This window comes from Psittacula echo (assembly GCF_963264785.1).
Source record: "Psittacula echo genome assembly, chromosome: 4".
NCBI classification, from domain to species: domain Eukaryota; kingdom Metazoa; phylum Chordata; class Aves; order Psittaciformes; family Psittacidae; genus Psittacula; species Psittacula echo.
This window is the reverse complement of record NC_137738.1, coordinates 17,298,260-17,325,486: the sequence shown is the minus strand read 5'-3', so window position 1 is coordinate 17,325,486 and position 27,227 is coordinate 17,298,260.

The following is a 27,227-nucleotide window of genomic DNA, read 5'->3' as shown; positions in this document are numbered from 1 at the left end:
CAGTCAGGAATGTTGGGTGGCTTCCGTGGGTGTTGGCAGAAGCTCCAAGGGCAGCTCAGCATTGTTGAATGTCTGGTGGGTTTCAGCTGGCATTGCCACTGTCTGCCAGGACTTTTGCTGCATTCACCTGAGGCTTCCGGAATGTGCATGGGTCTTCCTGGTCACCCTGGACCCGGGTGCCCCCTGGAATACCTGGAGGGCTTCTGAGGTTTGCCAGGGCTTTTGCCACCTTCCAGAACTTTTGCACAGTTGCAGAGCACCTGCTGCATTCTGGAATGCCCAGTGGAATTCCACAGCCCTGACAGAGCACACTGAGGCTCCTGTCTCATTTTGGTATGCCTGAAGGGCTTCTGCAGGCATTGCAGAAGCCCTCCAGTTTCCCAGCAGGGCCTTTCCTGCCTTCCAGCAGCCCTGATGTGCTGCCGTGGGAATTGCTAGAGGCCGCCAGTGCTCCTGCTTCTGTCTAGAATGCACAGCCACGTTCAGCAGGCCCACCAGGTTCTATGCTGTCTTGCCGAATGCCAGCGAGCCTGCACAGGTTGTGTCAGATCCCGCCAGGCCCTGCCACCTTCTGCAATGACTGGCGGGCTTCTGAAGGCATTCCAGGGGCCCAGAGGACTGGTAAAGCCAGTGGGACCCAAGCAGGCATTCCAGAAGGTGGCAGAGGGAGGGAAGGGCAGCACAGGGGACGTGACCACAGCAGGGAGTGTCACAGACAGAGTCACAAAGTGTGGAACAGTGTCCTCCCCAAAGTCGACGCTCACCCTTTCAGCCACAAGGGGGAGATTGGGGATCGACTTGGCAACAGCTATACAGGAGCCGATGTGACTATTGTCTCGAACAGAAAGTGGCCATCTCACTGGCCATTACAGAAGGGAAAATCTGGTGTCTGTGGAGCTGAAGGTCCCCTTTGGATTCCGAGTAAGTGGACTCGTGCAGCTACTGAAGAAGCTCACATCGCCAGGGTTGTAGATGACATCTGTGATATGCCCTGAATGTCAATCATGTGAACCATGGGTATTAATGCAATGTAAACAGTGTGATGAACAGGTGTGGGTAAGAGCTGGTTTTTGTTATAATCAAGGTTGTCATCGATGTAAAGCAGATGCACCACATAAGGCACGTGATCTCACTCATCTTTTGTCTCTTACTCATGAAAATAGAGTAGAACGGTTGGCAGCAGCCTACTTAGATCTATTAGAAAACCTTGAAAAACAAGCCTGTGATAGATAGTTGGTGTAGAGTGTTCAAGGAAATTGCTAGTGCCATATATCTGGACTGTCTCAGCCAATCAGTGGGAAGAAACTAAAAAGAAGCGTGCTAAACGCTTTAGCTGGAAATTGAAGCACAAGAAACGGACAGCAGGAAAAAGACAACAATCATGGGACACATAAATGTTCTAACGTTGTTCTTTCCGATTCTCTGGGTCACAACAGGACAAGCATTATTAACTAAAATTCAGCTATATCAAAACACGTGGGTAACTTTAGCTAACCTTACAGGTCAGGACTCAATGTGTTAAAGCTTAGCCACTCCAGGAGACCCTTTCCACACATGTCTGATAGGGGTCCCTGGGTGGGAACCGTCTGCCTTTAGTGATCTAGTTGACAATGTAACAGTATTAAACTATACTACTGTATTGCCAGAATGTAATACTACTTTTGCTACAAAACCAGAGCAATGGGATGTTTGTTGGCAAGAAAAGGTTATACATGCACTTAATGTTACGATAGGGCCTCCGGAAGAGTTAGATTTGTTGGGCTCTACTAACACCTCGGGAGGATGGATTACATTTAAACCCCCCACTATTGATGACCCTAATAAAAATTCCAAAAGATGGGTCACAGTAGACCCGCATAGTAACTTAGCAACTGACCATTTTAAAATATATTCTAAAGTTAACGAAACAGGGAAACCACCCCGAAAATTGCCCAATGGCACCTTTTTAATTTGTGGGGACCGAGCATGGAATGGAGTTCCAGCAAGTCCACATGGGGGACCGTGTTATTTAGGCAAACTGACCCTTTTTCACCCTACTCTTTATCAATGGTTAAATCTTACCAATCATACGAAGAATCACAACAGAGCTCGTCGAAGTGCTCAGGAGCTAGAATGCCCACCAAACCAGCAGCCTACCTTTTGGAACAAAGGCACAATATGGCTAGCATCATTTTTTTCACCTGGGGTAGCTGCCGCTAAAAGTCTAAAATCATTGTGACTACTAGCTTGTTGGGCCCGTAAAGAGTTAAATTTGACATCACAGATGTTAGATGATTTATCAGCAGATGTTGTTAGCATTCGTCATGCCGTTTTGCAGAATAGAGCAGCTATTGATTTTTCATTATATGCGCAATGTCATGGCTGTGAAGATTTTGAGGGAATGTGTTGCATGAATTTATCAGAACATTCTGAATCTATTCACAAAAAACTACAACGATTGAAAGAGGGATTACATGCTCTGAAGCAAAGTGATAATGTTGTTGGCAATTGGTTAGAGGGTCTCTTAGGTGGTTGGGGACTAACTGGATGGGTATGTAGCTTGATTAAGATATGTATATATGGATTAATCGCTTTTGTTTTACTTTTATTGCTTGTGCCTTGCCTGTTGCAATGTTTACAGCGCTTGATTAATAAATCAATGAGCAAGATTTTAATTGCGCAACAAGAAGAGGCCTGGGTTGTGCAAAAGAAAAAAGGGGGAATTGTGGAACGTGGTTAGCCGAACGTGGACACAAGGAGTATCAGAGACTGAACAATATAGGCCTTGTGTCGTATGAAAGGCTGCAAAACCCAGGACTGGAGATGGCTGAATGACCGTGAGCTATCCCTGATGCAGCATAAAATGAGGAACTTTGCAACAAAAAGCATGAAGTAGAAGAAACTGCTTACCGCAAGGAATGTGCCCTGCTAATGCAGAGACTTGCCTGAAGATACTTGCTTAGCCAATGGCAGTGTATAGATAAGCGCCTGAACAGATCTATGTAACCAATGAAAAGACAGCTAAGTGCGTGTGGACTGTAGCTATCTATATAAATATAGGTGCTTCGAGCAATAAAGCAAGCAAGATATGTAACCCATATTGAGTGTTTTCTTGACTTCGGCTGATCTTCTTCAACAACAAAGGCCCCACTGTGACTCGTCACCGAGGGTGGGAGGGGCAGGGCGTCCAGTGCAAGCTGGACCTGGAGCTGTGACAGTCCTGTGCCAGGAGCTTTCCTGCTCTTGGGAATCTTCTCTTCAGCTTTCTTTGTACTCAGCCTGGATGTGCTGTGCTTCCCCCCTCTGTCATGGCCCTCAGTGCCCTCAGTGGCACTTGCTGTATCTGTGCTGCACGCCTGAAGGGAAATGGACTTGGAGCTGTGTCTCGTTATGCTTCACAGGGGAGTGGTTCAGAGATGGCATCCTTGTGGGTATGACTGAAAGGGCTTTATTAATGACCAATGGTAATTAATCAGTGACTGAATTAAAACCAAATGGGAATCCAATGGCAGGAGGTAGCTGGTGTAAAGGAATTGCACCATCCAGCTGCAGTCCTCAGTGGAAGAGTCACATGGGAGGAAAAGTGCTGCAAGTCCCAAGAGGACAACGAGGGAACTGTGGGGCTTGGGGAGGGCAGGAGCAAGGTTGTCCATACAGTGTGGGACCTCAAGGGACTGCTCCTACTGCCTGTCCAGATGAATTCACGAGCCCCTCTGGGCAAATATCCATTGCAGAATGCTGCTGTCACATCTTCTGTAAACTGAAAAATGACAGAAAATACTCTTGAGGGAAAATCCTTCTTTAGGAAGCCTTCTCTGAAATCTCCATTATTAAGGCTCCAGCTGAAACCTCTGCAATGAGTTGTGCAAGTCTTAAAGAAACTTCCAGGCAGAGACATAGCTCCTCAGGGCTTTCTGTGGTTTAATGAGCACCAGATCCTTTGTGGTGCTGAGTCTATGCACCTCAGCTACCAAGAGGAGACTCAAGAGCCCTCTCAAGAAGTCAAACTCAGAAGCCATTCCCAAATACCATGAAGCACCACTGGGCCCTGCTGAAGCCATTCCTGACAAAGTCTCCCCAGGAACTCGTTAGAGCAGAGCACTGGAAGCCATGATCATGGCAAAGGCAAAGTGCGGCAACTCCGATGCTGAGAACACCACTGGTTTGTTTGATGGAGGAGGATGGTCAAGCCCTGACCCGCAGCCCCTGGTTCAGGGTCTTCCTGGGGGTGTGGGGAGCGTGATGCCAGGTGAAGGAAAATGGAATGACACCTTCTGGCCTCCCCAGGGAGGTGCAATGAGGCAATGGTGTCCCATGCCCATGATGATGATGTGTCTTCTCTTAGGCCTTTGTGGCAGGAGCGTCAGTCACAGCCAAAGGGACAAAGACCTGGGTTCTGTCAGGGACATTCAGCCTTGCCACCACCCTTGGCCATCTGCACCACAGCCTATCCTGCACTCTTGTCGTGGTTTAAGCCCAGGCCGTAAATCAGAACCACGCAGTCCACTTCCCCCCCACACCTTTCTTCCCTCCGCTTCTGGAGGGACAGGGAGGAGAATCAAAAGAATGCAACTCCCATGGGTTGAGATAAGAACAGTTTAATAACTAAGGTATAACACAAATCACTACTGCTACCACTAATAGTAATAATGATAAAGGAAATAACAAGGAAGAGAATACAACCGCTCACCAACCGGTACCTCACCCCCACCCTGCAGTGATCCAGCCCTTCCGGGGACTCTCCGTTCTACCTCCTGGGCATGACGTGCTGTGGTATGGAATACCTCTTTGGCTAGTTTGGGTCAGGTGTCCTGTCCCTGCTTCCTCCCGGCTTCTCCTCCTCCCTGGCAGAGCATGAGACTCTCAAAGTCCTTGGTCAGTCTAAACATTTGTGTTATCAGCTCTGTTCCCAGGCGGAAAGTCAAAACACAGCACTGCACCAGTAGAAAAACTGACTGCTACTGCTAAACCAGGACAACTCTCCATGCTTGTGCCTGTTTCCCTGCAGACTGAAAGCACCCCGCACACTTCCCCAGCTTCTTCTCGTCCAGTATGTCCCTTCCTGTGCCTGACCATTTCCAGCCACTGGGAAGCTTTGACTTGTCTGATCGATCACTGTGCCCACAGGCCGTGTGTCTGTCTGCCTCCCGGGCAGCCTGTTCCCCTCCAGCCACCCTGCTTTTCCCATTGTGTTGGGAAATGATCATGGGGTACTCGGTGCAAAATCATTTGCAGACGACCTGACTCTGGGATCAGCCGTGGTCAGCTCATCCTGTGTCTAAATGCTATTCCACATGCTGCAGGAATACATAGAAATCCCCCCTCAACTGAAATGCATTTCCTTTCTCTGGTTTGAACTTGCTGGGCATGGTGTGAGGAGCAGAACCTCTGCCCATGTAGTGCCAAGGAGTCAGCTTTGCGCTGCAGCAGTGGTTTGTACAACTCTGATATTCACAAGGGATGTGAGATTAAATCCAAATTTATTGAAAGTTCAGTACCTGCCTTGGATGAGTCTGGTCTTAGAATCATAACACCTGCTGAGTTTGGTTTTGGGTTTTTTGGTTGTTTTTTTTTTTTTTTTTTCAGGGGTATAAAACATTCTTTGTATAGCTAAAAAGCTGAAGAGTATTGAAACAGAGAGAAGTTCTCAGCCCTTTGTAGCTTAGTGCAGAACCAGAAGAGCTGCAGTGTCCATCAGTCCTTTGTCATTTGCTCTGGGCTTACAATTGCACTGCCTGTAAGATGCCATCACAAAAAAAATTAACCTTAAACCTCCTAGAAAATACTAGTTCTGAGCCACATGCCCAAAAGTGGCGATACCGCAGCGCTGCCTACTCCTCTGTAGCCTTGCCATAACCACCCCCCCGACTCCTTCTGGCGGGACTTCCGGTGTGGAGCGCCTCTCGTGTTAGGGACCGGAGGGTCGGACGGATGTGGCACTGCCTCTCTCCCGTCACTTACCGCATGATCGTGGGGCACTCGGAGCGAAGTCATTTGCAGAAGACCTGACTTTGGGTCAGGGTGTCGTACGTAGCGCAGCAGCTCCCTCTCTGCGCTCTATTTAGAACCAGCCCTCGGCACAAGCTGTTGTCCCGCTGCCGCGGTCAGAAGCGGCTCGGGCCGTCCGGTCGGGATCTGCTCCATCTTCGTTAGCTTGACGAGAGGGACGCGCTCTGGCTCTCTCTCTCCTTGCAGCTCCCCGATGAGCGCGAGGCGCGAGAGCATGTTATTTCACGGTCTCTGCTGCCGTCTATTGACCAATTTCTGGAACTTCAGATCCTGTGCTGGTCGATTACTTCCTCACGTAGTCTTTCCTTCTTCATCACTTGTCCTTTAGTTACTTTTTACGTTTTGCAGGCCTTGCTGTCCTATTTTGCAACATGGTTACATCCATCCTATTCTAGCAACGTGGTTACAATTTGCAGGCCTTACTTACCATAGGTTAGATATGTGAACAAAACAGCGAGCTAAGAACTTTGACAAAAGTAACAGTTTCAATGGACACATTAACCTCTTGCTTCTACACAATCCATCAAGGAAGCACTGTAGGAAGACGGACTTTACATTACGAAAGTAGTGCACATTGCCGTGTTGCTGACACTGAAGCACAGCTCACTCTGTTCAGCTGATTGCCAGCAGCAGATTTGGACCAAGCAACACGCACTATGGAAACAGGGGATGGAGCCTTCAGCTGAATGCCCAGCAACAGATTTCTACCCTGGCTCATCTGTTCTATATGCAGAAGCAACATGTTTGCACTCCGAGAACCTTGATTCTACCATTTGAGGTAGGAAAAGTGTGGTGCTTTGACATGTTGTTGACACTGCTGCAGAGGACCCTGGTTGCTGCTGAGGCCCAGCAGTATCTTTCCATTCTGACTCCTCGGCTCTACATGCATTAGCTGGATGTTGGCAGTCTTTGGGCACTGCGCTTGGATATAAGAAGGGACAATCAAGTAGGCACTGTAGAAAGATGGGCTTTACATTAAGAAGGTAGTGCACATTGCCATGTTGTTGACACTTGAGGACAGCTCACTCTGTGCAGGTGATCCACAGCACCAGCTTTCCAACCTGACAGGCGTACTGTAGGAGCAGGGGAAGCAGCCTTCAGCTGAAAGCCCAGCAGCAGCCTTCTCTTTCTCCTCCTCTCTAAATGCAGAAGCTACATGTTCACACATTGAGAACCTTGATTCTACCTTTTTTGTCAGGAAATGTTGGGTGCATTGACATGCTGCTGTCACTGCTGCACAGACCTTTGATTTCAGCTAAAGCACAGCAACATCTTTCTGCTCTGGCTTATTGCCTGTCTATGCATTAGCTGGACGTCTGAAGTCTGTGATCAGAGCCTGTTTCTTTTGAAGGAGCACCAACCAGGCACTGTAGGAAGCTGGACTTTAAGAAGTTAGTGCACATTTCCTTGTTGTTGACTTGTTAAACAGCTCACTCTGCAGAGGATTTCCAACACCAGCTTTCTCACCTGTCACCTCTGCTCTGCGAGAAGGGAAAGAAGCCTTCAGATGAAAGCCCAGCAGCAGCTTTCTCTCTTTATCCTCCTATCAATACACAGAAGCAACTTGTTCACAATTTTAGAACCTTGTTTCTACCGTTTTTGGCAGGAAAGCTGAGGTGCATTGACATGCTGGTGACACCGACCCACAGCCCTTTGGTTTTGGCTAAAGTACAGCAGCATCTTTCTGCTCTGGCTTCTCGCCTATGCATGCATTAGCTGGATGTTGGAAGTCTGGGATAACAGCCCTTTTCTTTCGAGAGAGTATTAACGAGGCACTGCAGGAAGATGGAGTTTAGGTTATAAAGTAGTAGACATTTCCATCCTGCTGACACTGAAGCACAGCTCACTCTGTGCAGGTGATTCACAGCACCAGCTTTCCAACCTGCCATGTGCACTGTGCAAGGGATGGAGTCTTCAGCTCAATGCCCATCAGCAGCATTTTCTCTTTCTTCACCTCTGCACATGCAGATGCCATACATTTGCACTCTGAGAACGTTGATTTTTTTTTTGCCTGCAAAGCTGCAGTGCTTTGACGTTTTGCTGATACTGCTGGTTAGCTCCCTGATTGCTGTTGAGCACCAGCAATAGTTTTCTGCTCTAGATCCTCAGCTCTACATGCAGAAGCTGGAAGCTGGAAATCTGGGAGCACTGCACCTGCATCTGGAGAGGGAACATCAAGGAAGCACCGTACGAAGATGGACTTTACATAAAGAAGGTAGAGCACTTTGCCATGTTGCTGACACTGAAGCACAGCTCACTCTGTTCAGGTTGTTAGGAAACAGGTAGAATTTTATGTTAAATATAATCATATAACCATTCTATGTTAAATATAATCATATAACCATTCTAGCAGTCATTATATTTAAGTTTGTAAAACCAATAGAAAGCCTTTATGCGCATGTTAAAATTTGTAACTTTGTTGTACTGCACCTTAGTTATTTTATAACTGTTCCAATAGGTGATTGTGTTTAAAAATCATGGATCAAAGCTTCATACATTGAATACTACAACGGTGTTGGTTTTTATCTTAGTTACTTTATAACTAAATGTTATAATGGTAGCCTTAGGAATAGAAAAAAATGTGTAGGAAGGAATATACTGTGAAACTCCAACTCAGCAGAACCAAAGATTGAACCACATACCAAGGGCAACCAAGTGAGGATCAAAGGATGGTGCGTCCACATAATGGTTGGGGCCCATCCAAAGAACGGAGAGGTGAAAAGGACAGAGTGAGGAAGACTCCTTACTTCATCAGGACGACCACCAGACGACAACCAGAAGGGGCTGCGCAAGCGCAGAAGAGGCTGATGCCGTAATGGACTGATGAAGTAATCCCTGATGCATATGTATTAGTTAGTGTAGCAACCTATGTTGAATACATATTAATTGCAAAGCTTTTAAAGTATAAATTGCGAACGCAATGTAACGAGCTTGGAATCAGATTTGGGTGTGTACCCCTGGTTCCCGGCGCCTCAATAAAGCACCTCATATAACCATTCCGGTGGTTATATGTTTATCTTGACGCTAATAAGGTGATCCACAGCACCAGCTTTCCAACTTGTCACGCGGACTGCGGGAGCAGGGGAAGCAGCCTTCAGTTGAAAGCCCAGCAGCAGCTTTCTCTCTGTCTCCTCCTCTCTAAATGCAGAAGCAACAGGTTCACACATTGATAACCTTGATTCTACCTTTTCAGTCACGAAAGATTGGTTGCATTGACATGCTGCTGTAACTGCTGCACAGCTCTTTGTTGCGGCTAAAGCACAGCAACATCTTTCTGCTTTGGATTCTCGCGTCTCAAGGAATTAACTGGATGTTGGAAGTCTGTGATTGCTGAGCCTGTTTCTTTCGAGGGAGCATCAACGAGGCAATGAAGGAAGACGGAGTTTACATTATATACTGGTAGACATTGCCATGTTGCCGAAGCTGCAGAACAGCTCACTATGTGCTTGTGGTTCAGAACAACAGGTTTCCAACCTGCCATGCTCACTGTGGGAGCAGGGGAAGCAGCCTTCGGTTGAAAGCTCAGCAGCAGCTTCCTTTCTCTTCCTGTTTAAACGCACAAGCAACATGTTCTACAGATTCAGAACCTTGATTCTACCTTTTTGGTCAGGAAAGGTTGGTTGCATTGGCACGCTGCTCTAACTGCTGCACAGCTCTTTGTTGCGGCTAAAGCACAGCAACATCTTTCTGCTTCGGATTCTTGCCTCTCAGGGAATTAGGTGGACGTTGGAAGTCTGTGATCCCTGAGCCTGTTTCTTTCGAGGGAGCATCAACGAGGCAATGAAAGAAGACAGAGTTTACGTTATATACTGGTAGACATTGCCATGTTGCCGAAGCTGCCGCACAGCTCACTCTGTGCTTGTGATTCAGAACACCACCTTTGTCACTTGTCACCACACTGTGGGAACACGGGAAGAAGCTTTCTACTGAAAGCCCAGCAGCAGCTTTCTCTCTTTCTCCTCGTCTCTCGGTGCAGAAGCTATGTGGACGCACTTTGAAAACATTGATTCTACCATTTCAGATAGGAAAGGTTGGTGCATTGCCATGTTGGTGACAAAACCACACAGCTTTTTCGTTGGGGCTAAAGCCTATTAGCATCTTTCTGCTCTGGGTTCTCGCCTGCGCATGCATTAGCTGGACGTTGGAAGTCTGTGATCACTGTGCGTATTTCCTTAGAGGGAGCATCAACGAGGCAATGAAGGAGACGGAGTTTACATTATATACTGGTAGACATTGCCATGTTGCCGAAGCTGGAGCACAGCTCACTCTGTGCTTGTGATTCAGAACACCAGCTTTCCAACCTGCCATGCTCACTGTGGGAGCAGGGGAAGCAGCCTTCAGCTGAAAGCCCTGCAGCAGATTTCTCTCTTTCTCCACCTCTCTACATGCAGAAGCTACGTGTTTGCACTTTGTGAATGTTCATTCTAACTTTTTTGCCTGGAAAGCTGCAGTCCTTTGACATTTTGGTGATACTCCTGCTTAGCTCCCTGATTGCTGTTGAAGACCAGCAGTAGTTTTCTGCTCTAGATTTTCGGCTCTACATGCAGAAGCTGGAAGCTGGAAATATGGGAGCACTGAACCCGCATCTGGTGAGAGAACATAAAGGAAGCACATTAGGTACATGGACTTTACATTACAAAGGTAGAGTGCATTGCCATGTTGCTGACACTGAAGCATGGCTCACACTGTTCAGGTGATCCACAGCACCAGCTTTCCAAACTGCCATGCGCATTATGGGAGCAGGGGAAGCAGCCTTCAGTTGAAAGCCTTGCAGCAGCTTTCTCTCTTTCTCCTCGTCTCTTGTTGCAGAAGCTACGTGGACGCACTTTGAAAACATTGATTCTACCATTTCAGATAGGAAAGGTTGGTGCATTGCCATGCTGGTGACACAACCACACAGCTTTCTCGTTGGAGCTAAAGCCCATTAGCATCTTTCTGGTCTGGGTTCTCGCCTGCTCATGCATTAGGTGGAAGTTGGAAGTCTGTGATCACTGTGCGTATGTCTTTCAAGGGACCAACAACGAGGCAATGAAGGAAGACAGAGTTTACATTATATACTGGTAGACTCTGCCATGTTGCCGAAGCTGGAGGAGAGCTCACTCTGCGCTTGTGATACACAGCACCAGCTTTCCAATTTGCCACCCGCACTGTGGGAGCAGGGGAAGCAGCCTTCAGCTGAAAGCCCAGCAGCAGCTTTCTCTCTTTCTCCACCTCTGTACATTCAGAAGCTACGTGTTCGCCCTTTCAAAATGTTGATTCTACCGTTTATGCCTGGAAAGCTGCGATGCTTTGATAGTTTGGTGATAGTGCAGCAGAGATCTCTGATTGCTGTTGAAGACCAGCAGTAGTTTTTTTCTGTACCTCCTCGGCTCTGCAGGCAGAAGCTGGAAGTTGGAAATCTGGGAGCACTGCACCAGGATCTCTCGAGGGAACGTCAAGGAAGCAACGTATCAAGATGGACTTTACTTAAGGAAGGTAGAGCGCATAGCCATGTTGCTGACACTGAAGCACAGCCACTCTGTTCAGTTGATCCACAGCACCAGCTTTCCAACTTGCCACCCGCACTGTGGGAGCAGGGAAAGCAGCCTTCAGCTGAAAGCCCAGCAGCAGCTTTCTCTCTTTCTCCACCACTGTACATGCAGAAGCTACATGTTCGCACTTTGAAAACGTTCATTCTCCCGTTTTTGTCCTGAAAGCTGCCGTGCTTTCACATTTTGGTCACACTGCTGCATTGCTCCCTGATTGCTGTTGAGGACCAGCAGGAGATTTCTGCTCTAGATCCTCGGCTCTGCAGGCAGAAGCTGGAAGTTGGAAATGTGGGAGCACTGCACCAGGATCTCTCGAGGGAACGTCAAGGAAGCAACGTATCAAGATGGACTTTACTTAAGGAAGGTAGAGCGCATAGCCATGTTGCTGACACTGAAGCACAGCCACTCTGTTCAGTTGATCCACAGCACCAGCTTTCCAACTTGCCACCCGCACTGTGGGAGCAGGGGTAGCAGCCTTCAGCTGAAAGCCCAGCAGCAGCTTTCTCTCTTTCTCCACCTCTGTACATTCAGAAGCTACATGTTCGCCCTTTCAAAATGTTGATTCTACCGTTTATGCCTGGAAAGCTGCGATGCTTTGATAGTTTGGTGATAGTGCAGCAGAGATCTCTGATTGCTGTTGAAGACCAGCAGTAGTTTTTTTCTGTACCTCCTCGGCTCTGCAGGCAGAAGCTGGAAGTTGGAAATCTGGGAGCACTGCACCAGGATCTCTCGAGGGAACGTCAAGGAAGCAACGTATCAAGATGGACTTTACTTAAGGAAGGTAGAGCGCATAGCCATGTTGCTGACACTGAAGCACAGCCACTCTGTTCAGTTGATCCACAGCACCAGCTTTCCAACTTGCCACCCGCACTGTGGGAGCAGGGAAAGCAGCCTTCAGCTGAAAGCCCAGCAGCAGCTTTCTCTCTTTCTCCACCACTGTACTTGCAGAAGCTACATGTTCGCACTTTGAAAACGTTCATTCTACCGTTTTTGTCCTGAAAGCTGCCGTGCTTTCACATTTTGGTCACACTGCTGCATTGCTCCCTGATTGCTGTTGAGGACCAGCAGGAGATTTCTGCTCTAGATCCTCGGCTCTGCAGGCAGAAGCTGGAAGTTGGAAATGTGGGAGCACTGCACCAGGATCTCTCGAGGGAACGTCAAGGAAGCAACGTATCAAGATGGACTTTACTTAAGGAAGGTAGAGCGCATAGCCATGTTGCTGACACTGAAGCACAGCCACTCTGTTCAGTTGATCCACAGCACCAGCTTTCCAACTTGCCACCCGCACTGTGGGAGCAGGGAAAGCAGCCTTCAGCTGAAAGCCCAGCAGCAGCTTTCTCTCTTTCTCCACCACTGTACTTGCAGAAGCTACATGTTCGCACTTTGAAAACGTTCATTCTCACGTTTTTGTCCTGAAAGCTGCCGTGCTTTCACATTTTGGTCACACTGCTGCATTGCTCCCTGATTGCTGTTGAGGACCAGCAGGAGATTTCTGCTCTAGATCCTCGGCTCTGCAGGCAGAAGCTGGAAGTTGGAAATCTGGGAGCACTGCACCAGGATCTCTCGAGGGAACGTCAAGGAAGCAACGTATCAAGATGGACTTTACTTAAGGAAGGTAGAGCGCATAGCCATGTTGCTGACACTGAAGCACAGCCACTCTGTTCAGTTGATCCACAGCACCAGCTTTCCAACTTGCCACCCGCACTGTGGGAGCAGGGGTAGCAGCCTTCAGCTGAAAGCCCAGCAGCAGCTTTCTCTCTTTCTCCACCTCTGTACATTCAGAAGCTACATGTTCGCCCTTTCAAAATGTTGATTCTACCGTTTATGCCTGGAAAGCTGCGATGCTTTGATAGTTTGGTGATAGTGCAGCAGAGATCTCTGATTGCTGTTGAAGACCAGCAGTAGTTTTTTTCTGTACCTCCTCGGCTCTGCAGGCAGAAGCTGGAAGTTGGAAATCTGGGAGCACTGCACCAGGATCTCTCGAGGGAACGTCAAGGAAGCAACGTATCAAGATGGACTTTACTTAAGGAAGGTAGAGCGCATAGCCATGTTGCTGACACTGAAGCACAGCCACTCTGTTCAGTTGATCCACAGCACCAGCTTTCCAACTTGCCACCCGCACTGTGGGAGCAGGGAAAGCAGCCTTCAGCTGAAAGCCCAGCAGCAGCTTTCTCTCTTTCTCCACCACTGTACTTGCAGAAGCTACATGTTCGCACTTTGAAAACGTTCATTCTCCCGTTTTTGTCCTGAAAGCTGCCGTGCTTTCACATTTTGGTCACACTGCTGCATTGCTCCCTGATTGCTGTTGAGGACCAGCAGGAGATTTCTGCTCTAGATCCTCGGCTCTGCAGGCAGAAGCTGGAAGTTGGAAATCTGGGAGCACTGCACCAGGATCTCTCGAGGGAACGTCAAGGAAGCAACGTATCAAGATGGACTTTACTTAAGGAAGGTAGAGCGCATAGCCATGTTGCTGACAGTGAAGCACAGCCACTCTGTTCAGTTGATCCACAGCACCAGCTTTCCAACTTGCCACCCGCACTGTGGGAGCAGGGAAAGCAGCCTTCAGCTGAAAGCCCAGCAGCAGCTTTCTCTCTTTCTCCACCACTGTACTTGCAGAAGTTACATGTTCGCACTTTGAAAACGTTCATTCTCCCGTTTTTGTCCTGAAAGCTGCCGTGCTTTCACATTTTGGTCACACTGCTGCATTGCTCCCTGATTGCTGTTGAGGACCAGCAGGAGATTTCTGCTCTAGATCCTCGGCTCTGCAGGCAGAAGCTGGAAGTTGGAAATGTGGGAGCACTGCACCAGGATCTCTCGAGGGAACGTCAAGGAAGCAACGTATCAAGATGGACTTTACTTAAGGAAGGTAGAGCGCATAGCCATGTTGCTGACACTGAAGCACAGCCACTCTGTTCAGTTGATCCACAGCACCAGCTTTCCAACTTGCCACCCGCACTGTGGGAGCAGGGGAAGCAGACTTCAGCTGAAACTGAAAGCCCAGCAGCAGCTTTCTCTCCTTCTCCTCCTCTGTGCATGCAGAAGCTACATGTTCGCACTTTGAAAACATTCATTATCCCGTTTTTGTCCTGAAAGCTGCTGTGCTTTCACATATTTGTCACTATGCTGCAGAGTTCCCTGATTGCTGTGGAGGACCAGTAGGAGTTTTCTGCTCTAGATCCTCGGCTCTGCAGGCAGAAGCTGGAAGTTGGAAATCTGGGAGCACTGCACCAGGATCTCTCGAGGGAACGTCAAGGAAGCAACGTATCAAGATGGACTTTACTTAAGGAAGGTAGAGCGCATAGCCATGTTGCTGACACTGAAGCACAGCCACTCTGTTCAGTTGATCCACAGCACCAGCTTTCCAACTTGCCACCCGCACTGTGGGAGCAGGGGAAGCAGCCTTCAGCTGAAAGCCCAGCAGCAGCTTTCTCTCTTTCTCCACCACTGTACTTGCAGAAGCTACATGTTCGCACTTTGAAAACGTTCATTCTCCCGTTTTTGTCCTGAAAGCTGCCGTGCTTTCACATTTTGGTCACACTGCTGCATTGCTCCCTGATTGCTGTTGAGGACCAGCAGGAGATTTCTGCTCTAGATCCTCGGCTCTGCAGGCAGAAGCTGGAAGTTGGAAATCTGGGAGCACTGCACCAGGATCTCTCGAGGGAACGTCAAGGAAGCAACGTATCAAGATGGACTTTACTTAAGGAAGGTAGAGCGCATAGCCATGTTGCTGACACTGAAGCACAGCCACTCTGTTCAGTTGATCCACAGCACCAGCTTTCCAACTTGCCACCCGCACTGTGGGAGCAGGGAAAGCAGCCTTCAGCTGAAAGCCCAGCAGCAGCTTTCTCTCTTTCTCCACCACTGTACTTGCAGAAGCTACATGTTCGCACTTTGAAAACGTTCATTCTACCTTTTTTGTCCTGAAAGCTGCCGTGCTTTCACATTTTGGTCACACTGCTGCATTGCTCCCTGATTGCTGTTGAGGACCAGCAGGAGATTTCTGCTCTAGATCCTCGGCTCTGCAGGCAGAAGATGGAAGTTGGAAATCTGGGAGCACTGCACCAGGATCTCTCGAGGGAACGTCAAGGAAGCAACGTATCAAGATGGACTTTACTTAAGGAAGGTAGAGCGCATAGCCATGTTGCTGACACTGAAGCACAGCCACTCTGTTCAGTTGATCCACAGCACCAGCTTTCCAACTTGCCACCCGCACTGTGGGAGCAGGTGAAGCAGACTTCAGCTGAAACTGAAAGCCCAGCAGCAGCTTTCTCTCCTTCTCCTCCTCTGTGCATGCAGAAGCTACATGTTCGCACTTTGAAAACATTCATTATCCCGTTTTTGTCCTGAAAGCTGCCGTGCTTTCACACTTTGGTCACACTGCTGCAGAGCTCCCTGATTGCTGTTGAGGACCAGCAGGAGATTTCATCTCTAGATCCTCGGCACTGCAGGCAGAAGCTGGAAGTTGGAAATCTGGGAGCACTGCACCAGGATCTCTCGAGGGAACGTCAAGGAAGCAACGTATCAAGATGGACTTTACTTAAGGAAGGTAGAGCGCATAGCCATGTTGCTGACACTGAAGCAAAGCCACTCTGTTCAGTTGATCCACAGCACCAGCTTTCCAACTTGCCACCCGCACTGTGGGAGCAGAGGAAGCAGCCTTTAGCTTAAAGCCCAGCAGCAGCTTTCTCTCTTTCTCCACCACTGTACTTGCAGAAGCTACATGTTCGCACTTTGAAAACGTTCATTCTCCCGTTTTTGTCCTGAAAGCTGCCGTGCTTTCACATTTTGGTCACACTGCTGCATTGCTCCCTGATTGCAGTTGAGGACCAGCAGGAGTTTTCATCTCTAGATCCTCGGCTCTGCAGGCAGAAGCTGGAAGTTGGAAATCTGGGAGCACTGCACCAGGATCTCTCGAGGGAACGTCAAGGAAGCAACGTATCAAGATGGACTTTACTTAAGGAAGGTAGAGCGCATAGCCATGTTGCTGACACTGAAGCACAGCCACTCTGTTCAGTTGATCCACAGCACCAGCTTTCCAACTTGCCACCCGCACTGTGGGAGCAGGGGAAGCAGACTTCAGGTGAAACTGAAAGCCCAGCAGCAGCTTTCTCTCCTTCTCCTCCTCTGTGCATGCAGAAGCTACATGTTCGCACTTTCAAAACGTTCATTCTACCGTTTTTGTCCTGAAAGCTGCCGTGCTTACACATTTTGGTCACACTGCTTCATTGCTCCCTGATTGCTGTTGAGGACCAGCTGGAGATTTCTGCTCTAGATCCTCGGCTCTGCAGGCAGAAGCTGGAAGTTGGAAATCTGGGAGCACTGCACCAGGATCTCTCGAGGGAACGTCAAGGAAGCAACGTATCAAGATGGACTTTACTTAAGGAAGGTAGAGCGCATAGCCATGTTGCTGACACTGAAGCACAGCCACTCTGTTCAGTTGATCCACAGCACCAGCTTTCCAACTTGCCACCCGCACTGTGGGAGCAGGGGAAGCAGCCTTTAGCTGAAAGCCCAGCAGCAGCTTTCTCTCCTTCTCCTCCTCTGTGCATGCAGAAGCTACATGTTCGCACTTTGAAAACATTGATTCTCCCGTTTTTGTCCTGAAAGCTGCCGTGCTTTCACACTTTGGTCACACTGCTGCAGAGCTCCCTGATTGCTGTTGAGGACCAGCAGGAGATTTCTGCTCTAGATCCTCGGCTCTGCAGGCAGAAGCTGGAAGTTGGAAATCTGGGAGCACTGCACCAGGATCTCTCGAGGGAACGTCAAGGAAGCAACGTATCAAGATGGACTTTACTTAAGGAAGGTAGAGCGCATAGCCATGTTGCTGACACTGAAGCACAGCCACTCTGTTCAGTTGATCCACAGTACCAGCTTTCCAACTTGCCACCCGCACTGTGGGAGCAGGGGAAGCAGACTTCAGCTGAAACTGAAAGCCCAGCAGCAGCTTTCTCTCCTTCTCCTCCTCTGTGCATGCAGAAGCTACATGTTCGCACTTTGAAAACATTCATTCTCCCGTTTTTGTCCTGAAAGCTGCCGTGCTTTCACATTTTGGTCACACTGCTGCAGAGCTCCCTGATTGCTGTTGAGGACCAGCAGGAGTTTTCTGCTCTAGATCCTCGGCTCTGCAGGCAGAAGCTGGAAGTTGGAAATCTGGGAGCACTGCACCAGGATCTCTCGAGGGAACGTCAAGGAAGCAACGTATCAAGATGGACTTTACTTAAGGAAGGTAGAGCGCATAGCCATGTTGCTGACACTGAAGCACAGCCACTCTGTTCAGTTGATCCACAGCACCAGCTTTCCAACTTGCCACCCGCACTGTGGGAGCAGGTGAAGCAGCCATCAGCTGAAACTGAAAGCCCAGCAGCAGCTTTCTCTCCTTCTCCTCCTCTGTGCATGCAGAAGCTACATGTTCGCACTTTCAAAACGTTCATTCTACCGTTTTTGTCCTGAAAGCTGCCGTGCTTTCACACTTTGGTCACACTGCTGCATTGCTCCCTGATTGCTGTTGAGGACCAGCAGGAGATTTCATCTCTAGATCCTCGGCTCTGCAGGCAGAAGCTGGAAGTTGGAAATCTGGGAGCACTGCACCAGGATCTCTCGAGGGAACGTCAAGGAAGCAACGTATCAAGATGGACTTTACTTAAGGAAGGTAGAGCGCATAGCCATGTTGCTGACACTGAAGCACAGCCACTCTGTTCAGTTGATCCACAGCACCAGCTTTCCAACTTGCCACCCACACTGTGGGAGCAGGGGAAGCAGCCATCAGCTGAAACTGAAAGCCCAGCAGCAGCTTTCTCTCTTTCTTCTACTCTGTGCATGCAGAAGCTACATGTTCGCACTTTCAAAACCTTGATTCTACCGTCTTCTTTCCTGAAACCTGCGCTGCTTTGATATTTTGATCATAGTGCGGCAGAGCTCTCTGCTGTTAAAGACCAGCAGTAGTTTTTTTCTGGACCTCCTCGGCTCTGCAGGCAGAAGCTGGAAGTTGGAAATCTGGGAGCACTGCACCAGGATCTCTCGAGGGAACATCAAGGAAGAACCGTTGGAAGATGGACTTTACTTAAGGAAGGTAGAGCGCGTAGCCATGTTGCTGACACTGAAGCAAAGCCACTCTGTTCAGTTGATCCACAGCACCAGCTTTCCAACTTGCCACCCGCACTGTGGGAGCAGGGGAAGCAGACTTCAGCTGAAACTGAAAGCCCAGCAGCAGCTTTCTCTCCTTCTCCTCCTCTGTGCATGCAGAAGCTACATGTTCGCACTTTGAAAACATTGAGTCTCCCGTTTTTGTCCTGAAAGCTGCCGTGCTTTCACACTTTGGTCACACTGCTGCAGAGCTCCCTGATTGCTGTTGAGGACCAGCAGGAGATTTCATCTCTAGATCCTCGGCTCTGCAGGCAGAAGCTGGAAGTTGGAAATCTGGGAGCACTGCACCAGGATCTCTCGAGGGAACGTCAAGGAAGCAACGTATCAAGATGGACTTTACTTAAGGAAGGTAGAGCGCATAGCCATGTTGCTGACACTGAAGCACAGCCACTCTGTTCAGTTGATCCACAGCACCAGCTTTCCAACTTGCCACCCGCACTGTGGGAGCAGGTGAATCAGACTTCAGGTGAAACTGAAAGCCCAGCAGCAGCTTTCTCTCCTTCTCCTCCTCTGTGCATGCAGAAGCTACATGTTCGCACTTTCAAAACGTTCATTCTACCGTTTTTGTCCTGAAAGCTGCCGTGCTTTCACATTTTGGTCACACTGCTGCATTGCTCCCTGATTGCTGTTGAGGACCAGCAGGAGTTTTCTGCTCTAGATCCTCGGCTCTGCAGGCAGAAGCTGGAAGTTGGAAATCTGGGAGCACTGCACCAGGATCTCTCGAGGGAACGTCAAGGAAGCAACGTATCAAGATGGACTTTACTTAAGGAAGGTAGAGCGCATAGCCATGTTGCTGACACTGAAGCACAGCCACTCTGTTCAGTTGATCCACAGCACCAGCTTTCCAACTTGCCACCCGCACTGTGGGAGCAGGGGAAGCAGCCTTTAGCTTTAAGCCCAGCAGCAGCTTTCTCTCCTTCTCCTCCTCTGTGCATGCAGAAGCTACATGTTCGCACTTTGAAAACATTGATTCTCCCGTTTTTGTCCTGAAAGCTGCCGTGCTTTCACACTTTGGTCACACTGCTGAAGAGCTCCCTGATTGCTGTTGAGGACCAGCAGGAGATTTCATCTCTAGATCCTCGGCTCTGCAGGCAGAAGCTGGAAGTTGGAAATCTGGGAGCACTGCACCAGGATCTCTCGAGGGAACGTCAAGGAAGCAACGTATCAAGATGGACTTTACTTAAGGAAGGTAGAGCGCATAGCCATGTTGCTGACACTGAAGCACAGCCACTCTGTTCAGTTGATCCACAGCACCAGCTTTCCAACTTGCCACCCGCACTGTGGGAGCAGGTGAAGCAGACTTCAGCTGAAACTGAAAGCCCAGCAGCAGCTTTCTCTCCTTCTTCTCCTCTGTGCATGCAGAAGCTACATGTTCGCACTTTGAAAACGTTCATTCTACCGTTTTTGTCCTGAAAGCTGCCGTGCGTTCACATTTTGGTCACACTGCTGCATTGCTCCCTGATTGCTGTTGAGGACCAGCAGGAGTTTTCTGCTCTAGATCCTCGGCTCTGCAGGCAGAAGCTGGAAGTTGGAAATCTGGGAGCACTGCACCAGGATCTCTCGAGGGAACGTCAAGGAAGCAACGTATCAAGATGGACTTTACTTAAGGAAGGTAGAGCGCATAGCCATGTTGCTGACACTGAAGCACAGCCACTCTGTTCAGTTGATCCACAGCACCAGCTTTCCAACTTGCCACCCACACTGTGGGAGCAGGTGAAGCAGACTTCAGCTGAAACTGAAAGCCCAGCAGCAGCTTTCTCTCCTTCTTCTCCTCTGTGCATGCAGAAGCTACATGTTCGCACTTTGAAAACGTTCATTCTACCGTTTTTGTCCTGAAAGCTGCCGTGCTTTCACATTTTGGTCACACTGCTGCATTGCTCCCTGATTGCTGTTGAGGACCAGCAGGAGTTTTCTGCTCTAGATCCTCGGCTCTGCAGGCAGAAGCTGGAAGTTGGAAATCTGGGAGCACTGCACCAGGATGTCTCGAGGGAACATCAAGGAAGAACCGTTGGAAGATGGACTTTACTTAAGGAAGGTAGAGCGCATAGCCATGTTGCTGACACTGAAGCACAGCCACTCTGTTCAGTTGATCCACAGCACCAGCTTTCCAACTTGCCACCCGCACTGTGGGAGCAGGGGTAGCAGCATTCAGCTGAAAGCCCAGCAGCACCTTTCTCTCTTTCTCCACCACTGTACATGCAGAAGCTACATGTTCGCACTTTGAAAACATTCATTATCCCGTTTTTGTCCTGAAAGCTGCCGTGCTTTCACACTTTGGTCACACTGCTGCAGAGCTCCCTGATTGCTGTTGAGGACCAGCAGGAGATTTCTGCTCTAGATCCTCGGCTCTGCAGGCAGAAGCTGGAAGTTGGAAATCTGGGAGCACTGCACCAGGATCTCTCGAGGGAACGTCAAGGAAGCAACGTATCAAGATGGACTTTACTTAAGGAAGGTAGAGCGCATAGCCATGTTGCTGACACTGAAGCACAGCCACTCTGTTCAGTTGATCCACAGCACCAGCTTTCCAACTTGCCACCCGCACTGTGGGAGCAGGGGAAGCAGACTTTAGCTGAAAGCCCAGCAGCAGCTTTCTCTCTTTCTCCACCACTGTACATGCAAAAGCTACATGTTCGCACTTTGAAAACGTTCATTCTCCAGTTTTTGTCCTGAAAGCTGCCGTGCTTACATATTTTGGTCACACTGATGCATTGCTCCCTGATTGCTGTTGAGGACCAGCAGGAGATTTCTGCTCTAGATCCTCGGCTCTGCAGGCAGAAGCTGGAAGTTGGAAATCTGGGAGCACTGCACCAGGATCTCTCGAGGGAACGTCAAGGAAGCAACGTATCAAGATGGACTTTACTTAAGGAAGGTAGAGCGCATACCCATGTTGCTGACGCTGAAGCAAAGCCACTCTGTTCAGTTGATCCACAGCACCAGCTTTCCAACTTGCCACCCGCACTGTGGGAGCAGGTGAAGCAGACTTCAGCTGAAACTGAAAGCCCAGCAGCAGCTTTCTCTCCTTCTCCTCCTCTGTGCATGCAGAAGCTACATGTTCGCACTTTGAAAACATTCATTATCCCGTTTTTGTCCTGAAAGCTGCCGTGCTTTCACACTTTGGTCACACTGCTGCAGAGCTCCCTGATTGCTGTTGAGGACCAGCAGGAGATTTCTGCTCTAGATCCTCGGCTCTGCAGGCAGAAGCTGGAAGTTGGAAATCTGGGAGCACTGCACCAGGATCTCTCGAGGGAACGTCAAGGAAGCAACGTATCAAGATGGACTTTACTTAAGGAAGGTAGAGCGCATAGCCATGTTGCTGACACTGAAGCACAGCCACTCTGTTCAGTTGATCCACAGCACCAGCTTTCCAACTTGCCACCCGCACTGTGGGAGCAGGGGAAGCAGCCTTCAGTTGAAAGCCCAGCAGCAGCTTTCTCTCTTTCTCCACCACTGTACATGCAGAAGCTACATGTTCGCACTTTGAAAACGTTCATTCTCCCGTTATTGTCCTGAAAGCTGCCGTGCTTTCACATTTTGGTCACACTGCTGCATTGCTCCCTGATTGCTGTTGAGGACCAGCAGGAGATTTCTGCTCTAGATCCTCGGCTCTGCAGGCAGAAGCTGGAAGTTGGAAATCTGGGAGCACTGCACCAGGATCTCTCGAGGGAACGTCAAGGAAGCAACGTATCAAGATGGACTTTACTTAAGGAAGGTAGAGCGCATAGCCATGTTGCTGACACTGAAGCACAGCCACTCTGTTCAGTTGATCCACAGCACCAGCTTTCCAACTTGCCACCCGCAATGTGGGAGCAGGTGTAGCAGCCTTCAGCTGAAAGCCCAGCAGCAGCTTTCTCTCCTTCTCCTCCTCTGTGCATGCAGAAGCTACATGTTCGCACTTTGAAAACGTTCATGCTACCATTTTTGTCCTGAAAGCTGCCGTGCTTTCACATTTTGGTCACACTGCTGCATTGCTCCCTGATTGCTGTTGAGGACCAGCAGGAGATTTCTGCTCTAGATCCTCGGCTCTGCAGGCAGAAGCTGGAAGTTGGAAATCTGGGAGCACTGCACCAGGATCTCTCGAGGGAACGTCAAGGAAGCAACGTATCAAGATGGACTTTACTTAAGGAAGGTAGAGCGCATAGCAATGTTGCTGACACTGAAGCACAGCCACTCTGTTCAGTTGATCCACAGCACTAGCTTTCCAACTTGCCACCCGCACTGTGGGAGCAGGTGAAGCAGACTTCAGCTGAAACTGAAAGCCCAGCAGCAGCTTTCTCTCCTTCTCCTCCTCTGTGCATACAGAAGCTACATGTTCGCACTTTGAAAACGTTCATTCTACCATTTTTGTCCTGAAAGCTGCCGTGCTTTCACACTTTGGTCACACTGCTGCAGAGCTCCCTGATTGCTGTTGAGGACCAGCAGGAGTTTTCTGCTCTAGATCCTCGGCTCTGCAGGCAGAAGCTGGAAGTTGGAAATCTGGGAGCACTGCACCAGGATGTCTCGAGGGAACATCAAGGAAGAACCGTTGGAAGATGGACTTTACTTAAGGAAGGTAGAGCGCATAGCCATGTTGCTGACACTGAAGCACAGCCACTCTGTTCAGTTGATCCACAGCACCAGCTTTCCAACTTGCCACCCGCACTGTGGGAGCAGGTGAAGCAGACTTCAGCTGAAACTGAAAGCCCAGCAGCAGCTTTCTCTCCTTCTCCTCCTCTGTGCATGCAGAAGCTACATGTTCGCACTTTGAAAACATTCATTATCCCGTTTTTGTCCTGAAAGCTGCCGTGCTTTCACACTTTGGTCACACTGCTGCAGAGCTCCCTGATTGCTGTTGAGGACCAGCAGGAGATTTCATCTCTAGATCCTCGGCACTGCAGGCAGAAGCTGGAAGTTGGAAATCTGGGAGCACTGCACCAGGATCTCTCGAGGGAACGTCAAGGAAGCAACGTATCAAGATGGACTTTACTTAAGGAAGGTAGAGCGCATAGCCATGTTGCTGACACTGAAGCACAGCCACTCTGTTCAGTTGATCCACAGCACCAGCTTTCCAACTTGCCACCCGCACTGTGGGAGCAGGGGAAGCAGCCATCAGCTGAAACTGAAAGCCCAGCAGCAGCTTTCTCTCCTTCTCCTCCTCTGTGCATGCAGAAGCTACATGTTCGCACTTTCAAAACGTTCATTCTACCGTTTTTGTCCTGAAAGCTGCCGTGCTTACACATTTTGGTCACACTGCTTCATTGCTCCCTGATTGCTGTTGAGGACCAGCAGGAGATTTCTGCTCTAGATCCTCGGCTCTGCAGGCAGAAGCTGGAAGTTGGAAATCTGGGAGCACTGCACCAGGATCTCTCGAGGGAACGTCAAGGAAGCAACGTATCAAGATGGACTTTACTTAAGGAAGGTAGAGCGCATAGCCATGTTGCTGACACTGAAGCACAGCCACTCTGTTCAGTTGATCCACAGCACCAGCTTTCCAACTTGCCACCCGCACTGTGGGAGCAGGGGAAGCAGCCTTTAGCTGAAAGCCCAGCAGCAGCTTTCTCTCCTTCTCCTCCTCTGTGCATGCAGAAGCTACATGTTCGCACTTTGAAAACATTCATTATCCCGTTTTTGTCCTGAAAGCTGCCGTGCTTTCACACTTTGGTCACACTGCTGCAGAGCTCCCTGATTGCTGTTGAGGACCAGCAGGAGATTTCATCTCTAGATCCTCGGCTCTGCAGGCAGAAGCTGGAAGTTGGAAATCTGGGAGCACTGCACCAGGATCTCTCGAGGGAACGTCAAGGAAGCAACGTATCAAGATGGACTTTACTTAAGGAAGGTAGAGCGCATAGCCATGTTGCTGACACTGAAGCACAGCCACTCTGTTCAGTTGATCCACAGCACCAGCTTTCCAACTTGCCACCCGCACTGTGGGAGCAGGGGAAGCAGCCTTTAGCTTTAAGCCCAGCAGCAGCTTTCTCTCCTTCTCCTCCTCTGTGCATGCAGAAGCTACATGTTCGCACTTTGAAAACATTGATTCTCCCGTTTTTGTCCTGAAAGCTGCCGTGCTTTCACACTTTGGTCACACTGCTGAAGAGCTCCCTGATTGCTGTTGAGGACCAGCAGGAGATTTCATCTCTAGATCCTCGGCTCTGCAGGCAGAAGCTGGAAGTTGGAAATCTGGGAGCACTGCACCAGGATCTCTCGAGGGAACGTCAAGGAAGCAACGTATCAAGATGGACTTTACTTAAGGAAGGTAGAGCGCATAGCCATGTTGCTGACACTGAAGCACAGCCACTCTGTTCAGTTGATCCACAGCACCAGCTTTCCAACTTGCCACCCGCACTGTGGGAGCAGGTGAAGCAGACTTCAGCTGAAACTGAAAGCCCAGCAGCAGCTTTCTCTCCTTCTTCTCCTCTGTGCATGCAGAAGCTACATGTTCGCACTTTCAAAACCTTGATTCTACCGTCTTCTTTCCTGAAACCTGCGCTGCTTTGATATTTTGATCATAGTGCGGCAGAGCTCTCTGCTGTTAAAGACCAGCAGTAGTTTTTTTCTGGACCTCCTCGGCTCTGCAGGCAGAAGCTGGAAGTTGGAAATCTGGGAGCACTGCACCAGGATCTCTCGAGGGAACATCAAGGAAGAACCGTTGGAAGATGGACTTTACTTAAGGAAGGTAGAGCGCGTAGCCATGTTGCTGACACTGAAGCAAAGCCACTCTGTTCAGTTGATCCACAGCACCAGCTTTCCAACTTGCCACCCGCACTGTGGGAGCAGGGGAAGCAGACTTCAGCTGAAACTGAAAGCCCAGCAGCAGCTTTCTCTCCTTCTCCTCCTCTGTGCATGCAGAAGCTACATGTTCGCACTTTGAAAACATTGAGTCTCCCGTTTTTGTCCTGAAAGCTGCCGTGCTTTCACACTTTGGTCACACTGCTGCAGAGCTCCCTGATTGCTGTTGAGGACCAGCAGGAGATTTCATCTCTAGATCCTCGGCTCTGCAGGCAGAAGCTGGAAGTTGGAAATCTGGGAGCACTGCACCAGGATCTCTCGAGGGAACGTCAAGGAAGCAACGTATCAAGATGGACTTTACTTAAGGAAGGTAGAGCGCATAGCCATGTTGCTGACACTGAAGCACAGCCACTCTGTTCAGTTGATCCACAGCACCAGCTTTCCAACTTGCCACCCGCACTGTGGGAGCAGGTGAATCAGACTTCAGGTGAAACTGAAAGCCCAGCAGCAGCTTTCTCTCCTTCTCCTCCTCTGTGCATGCAGAAGCTACATGTTCGCACTTTCAAAACGTTCATTCTACCGTTTTTGTCCTGAAAGCTGCCGTGCTTTCACATTTTGGTCACACTGCTGCATTGCTCCCTGATTGCTGTTGAGGACCAGCAGGAGTTTTCTGCTCTAGATCCTCGGCTCTGCAGGCAGAAGCTGGAAGTTGGAAATCTGGGAGCACTGCACCAGGATCTCTCGAGGGAACGTCAAGGAAGCAACGTATCAAGATGGACTTTACTTAAGGAAGGTAGAGCGCATAGCCATGTTGCTGACACTGAAGCACAGCCACTCTGTTCAGTTGATCCACAGCACCAGCTTTCCAACTTGCCACCCGCACTGTGGGAGCAGGGGAAGCAGCCTTTAGCTTTAAGCCCAGCAGCAGCTTTCTCTCCTTCTCCTCCTCTGTGCATGCAGAAGCTACATGTTCGCACTTTGAAAACATTGATTCTCCCGTTTTTGTCCTGAAAGCTGCCGTGCTTTCACACTTTGGTCACACTGCTGAAGAGCTCCCTGATTGCTGTTGAGGACCAGCAGGAGATTTCATCTCTAGATCCTCGGCTCTGCAGGCAGAAGCTGGAAGTTGGAAATCTGGGAGCACTGCACCAGGATCTCTCGAGGGAACGTCAAGGAAGCAACGTATCAAGATGGACTTTACTTAAGGAAGGTAGAGCGCATAGCCATGTTGCTGACACTGAAGCACAGCCACTCTGTTCAGTTGATCCACAGCACCAGCTTTCCAACTTGCCACCCGCACTGTGGGAGCAGGTGAAGCAGACTTCAGCTGAAACTGAAAGCCCAGCAGCAGCTTTCTCTCCTTCTTCTCCTCTGTGCATGCAGAAGCTACATGTTCGCACTTTGAAAACGTTCATTCTACCGTTTTTGTCCTGAAAGCTGCCGTGCGTTCACATTTTGGTCACACTGCTGCATTGCTCCCTGATTGCTGTTGAGGACCAGCAGGAGTTTTCTGCTCTAGATCCTCGGCTCTGCAGGCAGAAGCTGGAAGTTGGAAATCTGGGAGCACTGCACCAGGATCTCTCGAGGGAACGTCAAGGAAGCAACGTATCAAGATGGACTTTACTTAAGGAAGGTAGAGCGCATAGCCATGTTGCTGACACTGAAGCACAGCCACTCTGTTCAGTTGATCCACAGCACCAGCTTTCCAACTTGCCACCCACACTGTGGGAGCAGGTGAAGCAGACTTCAGCTGAAACTGAAAGCCCAGCAGCAGCTTTCTCTCCTTCTTCTCCTCTGTGCATGCAGAAGCTACATGTTCGCACTTTGAAAACGTTCATTCTACCGTTTTTGTCCTGAAAGCTGCCG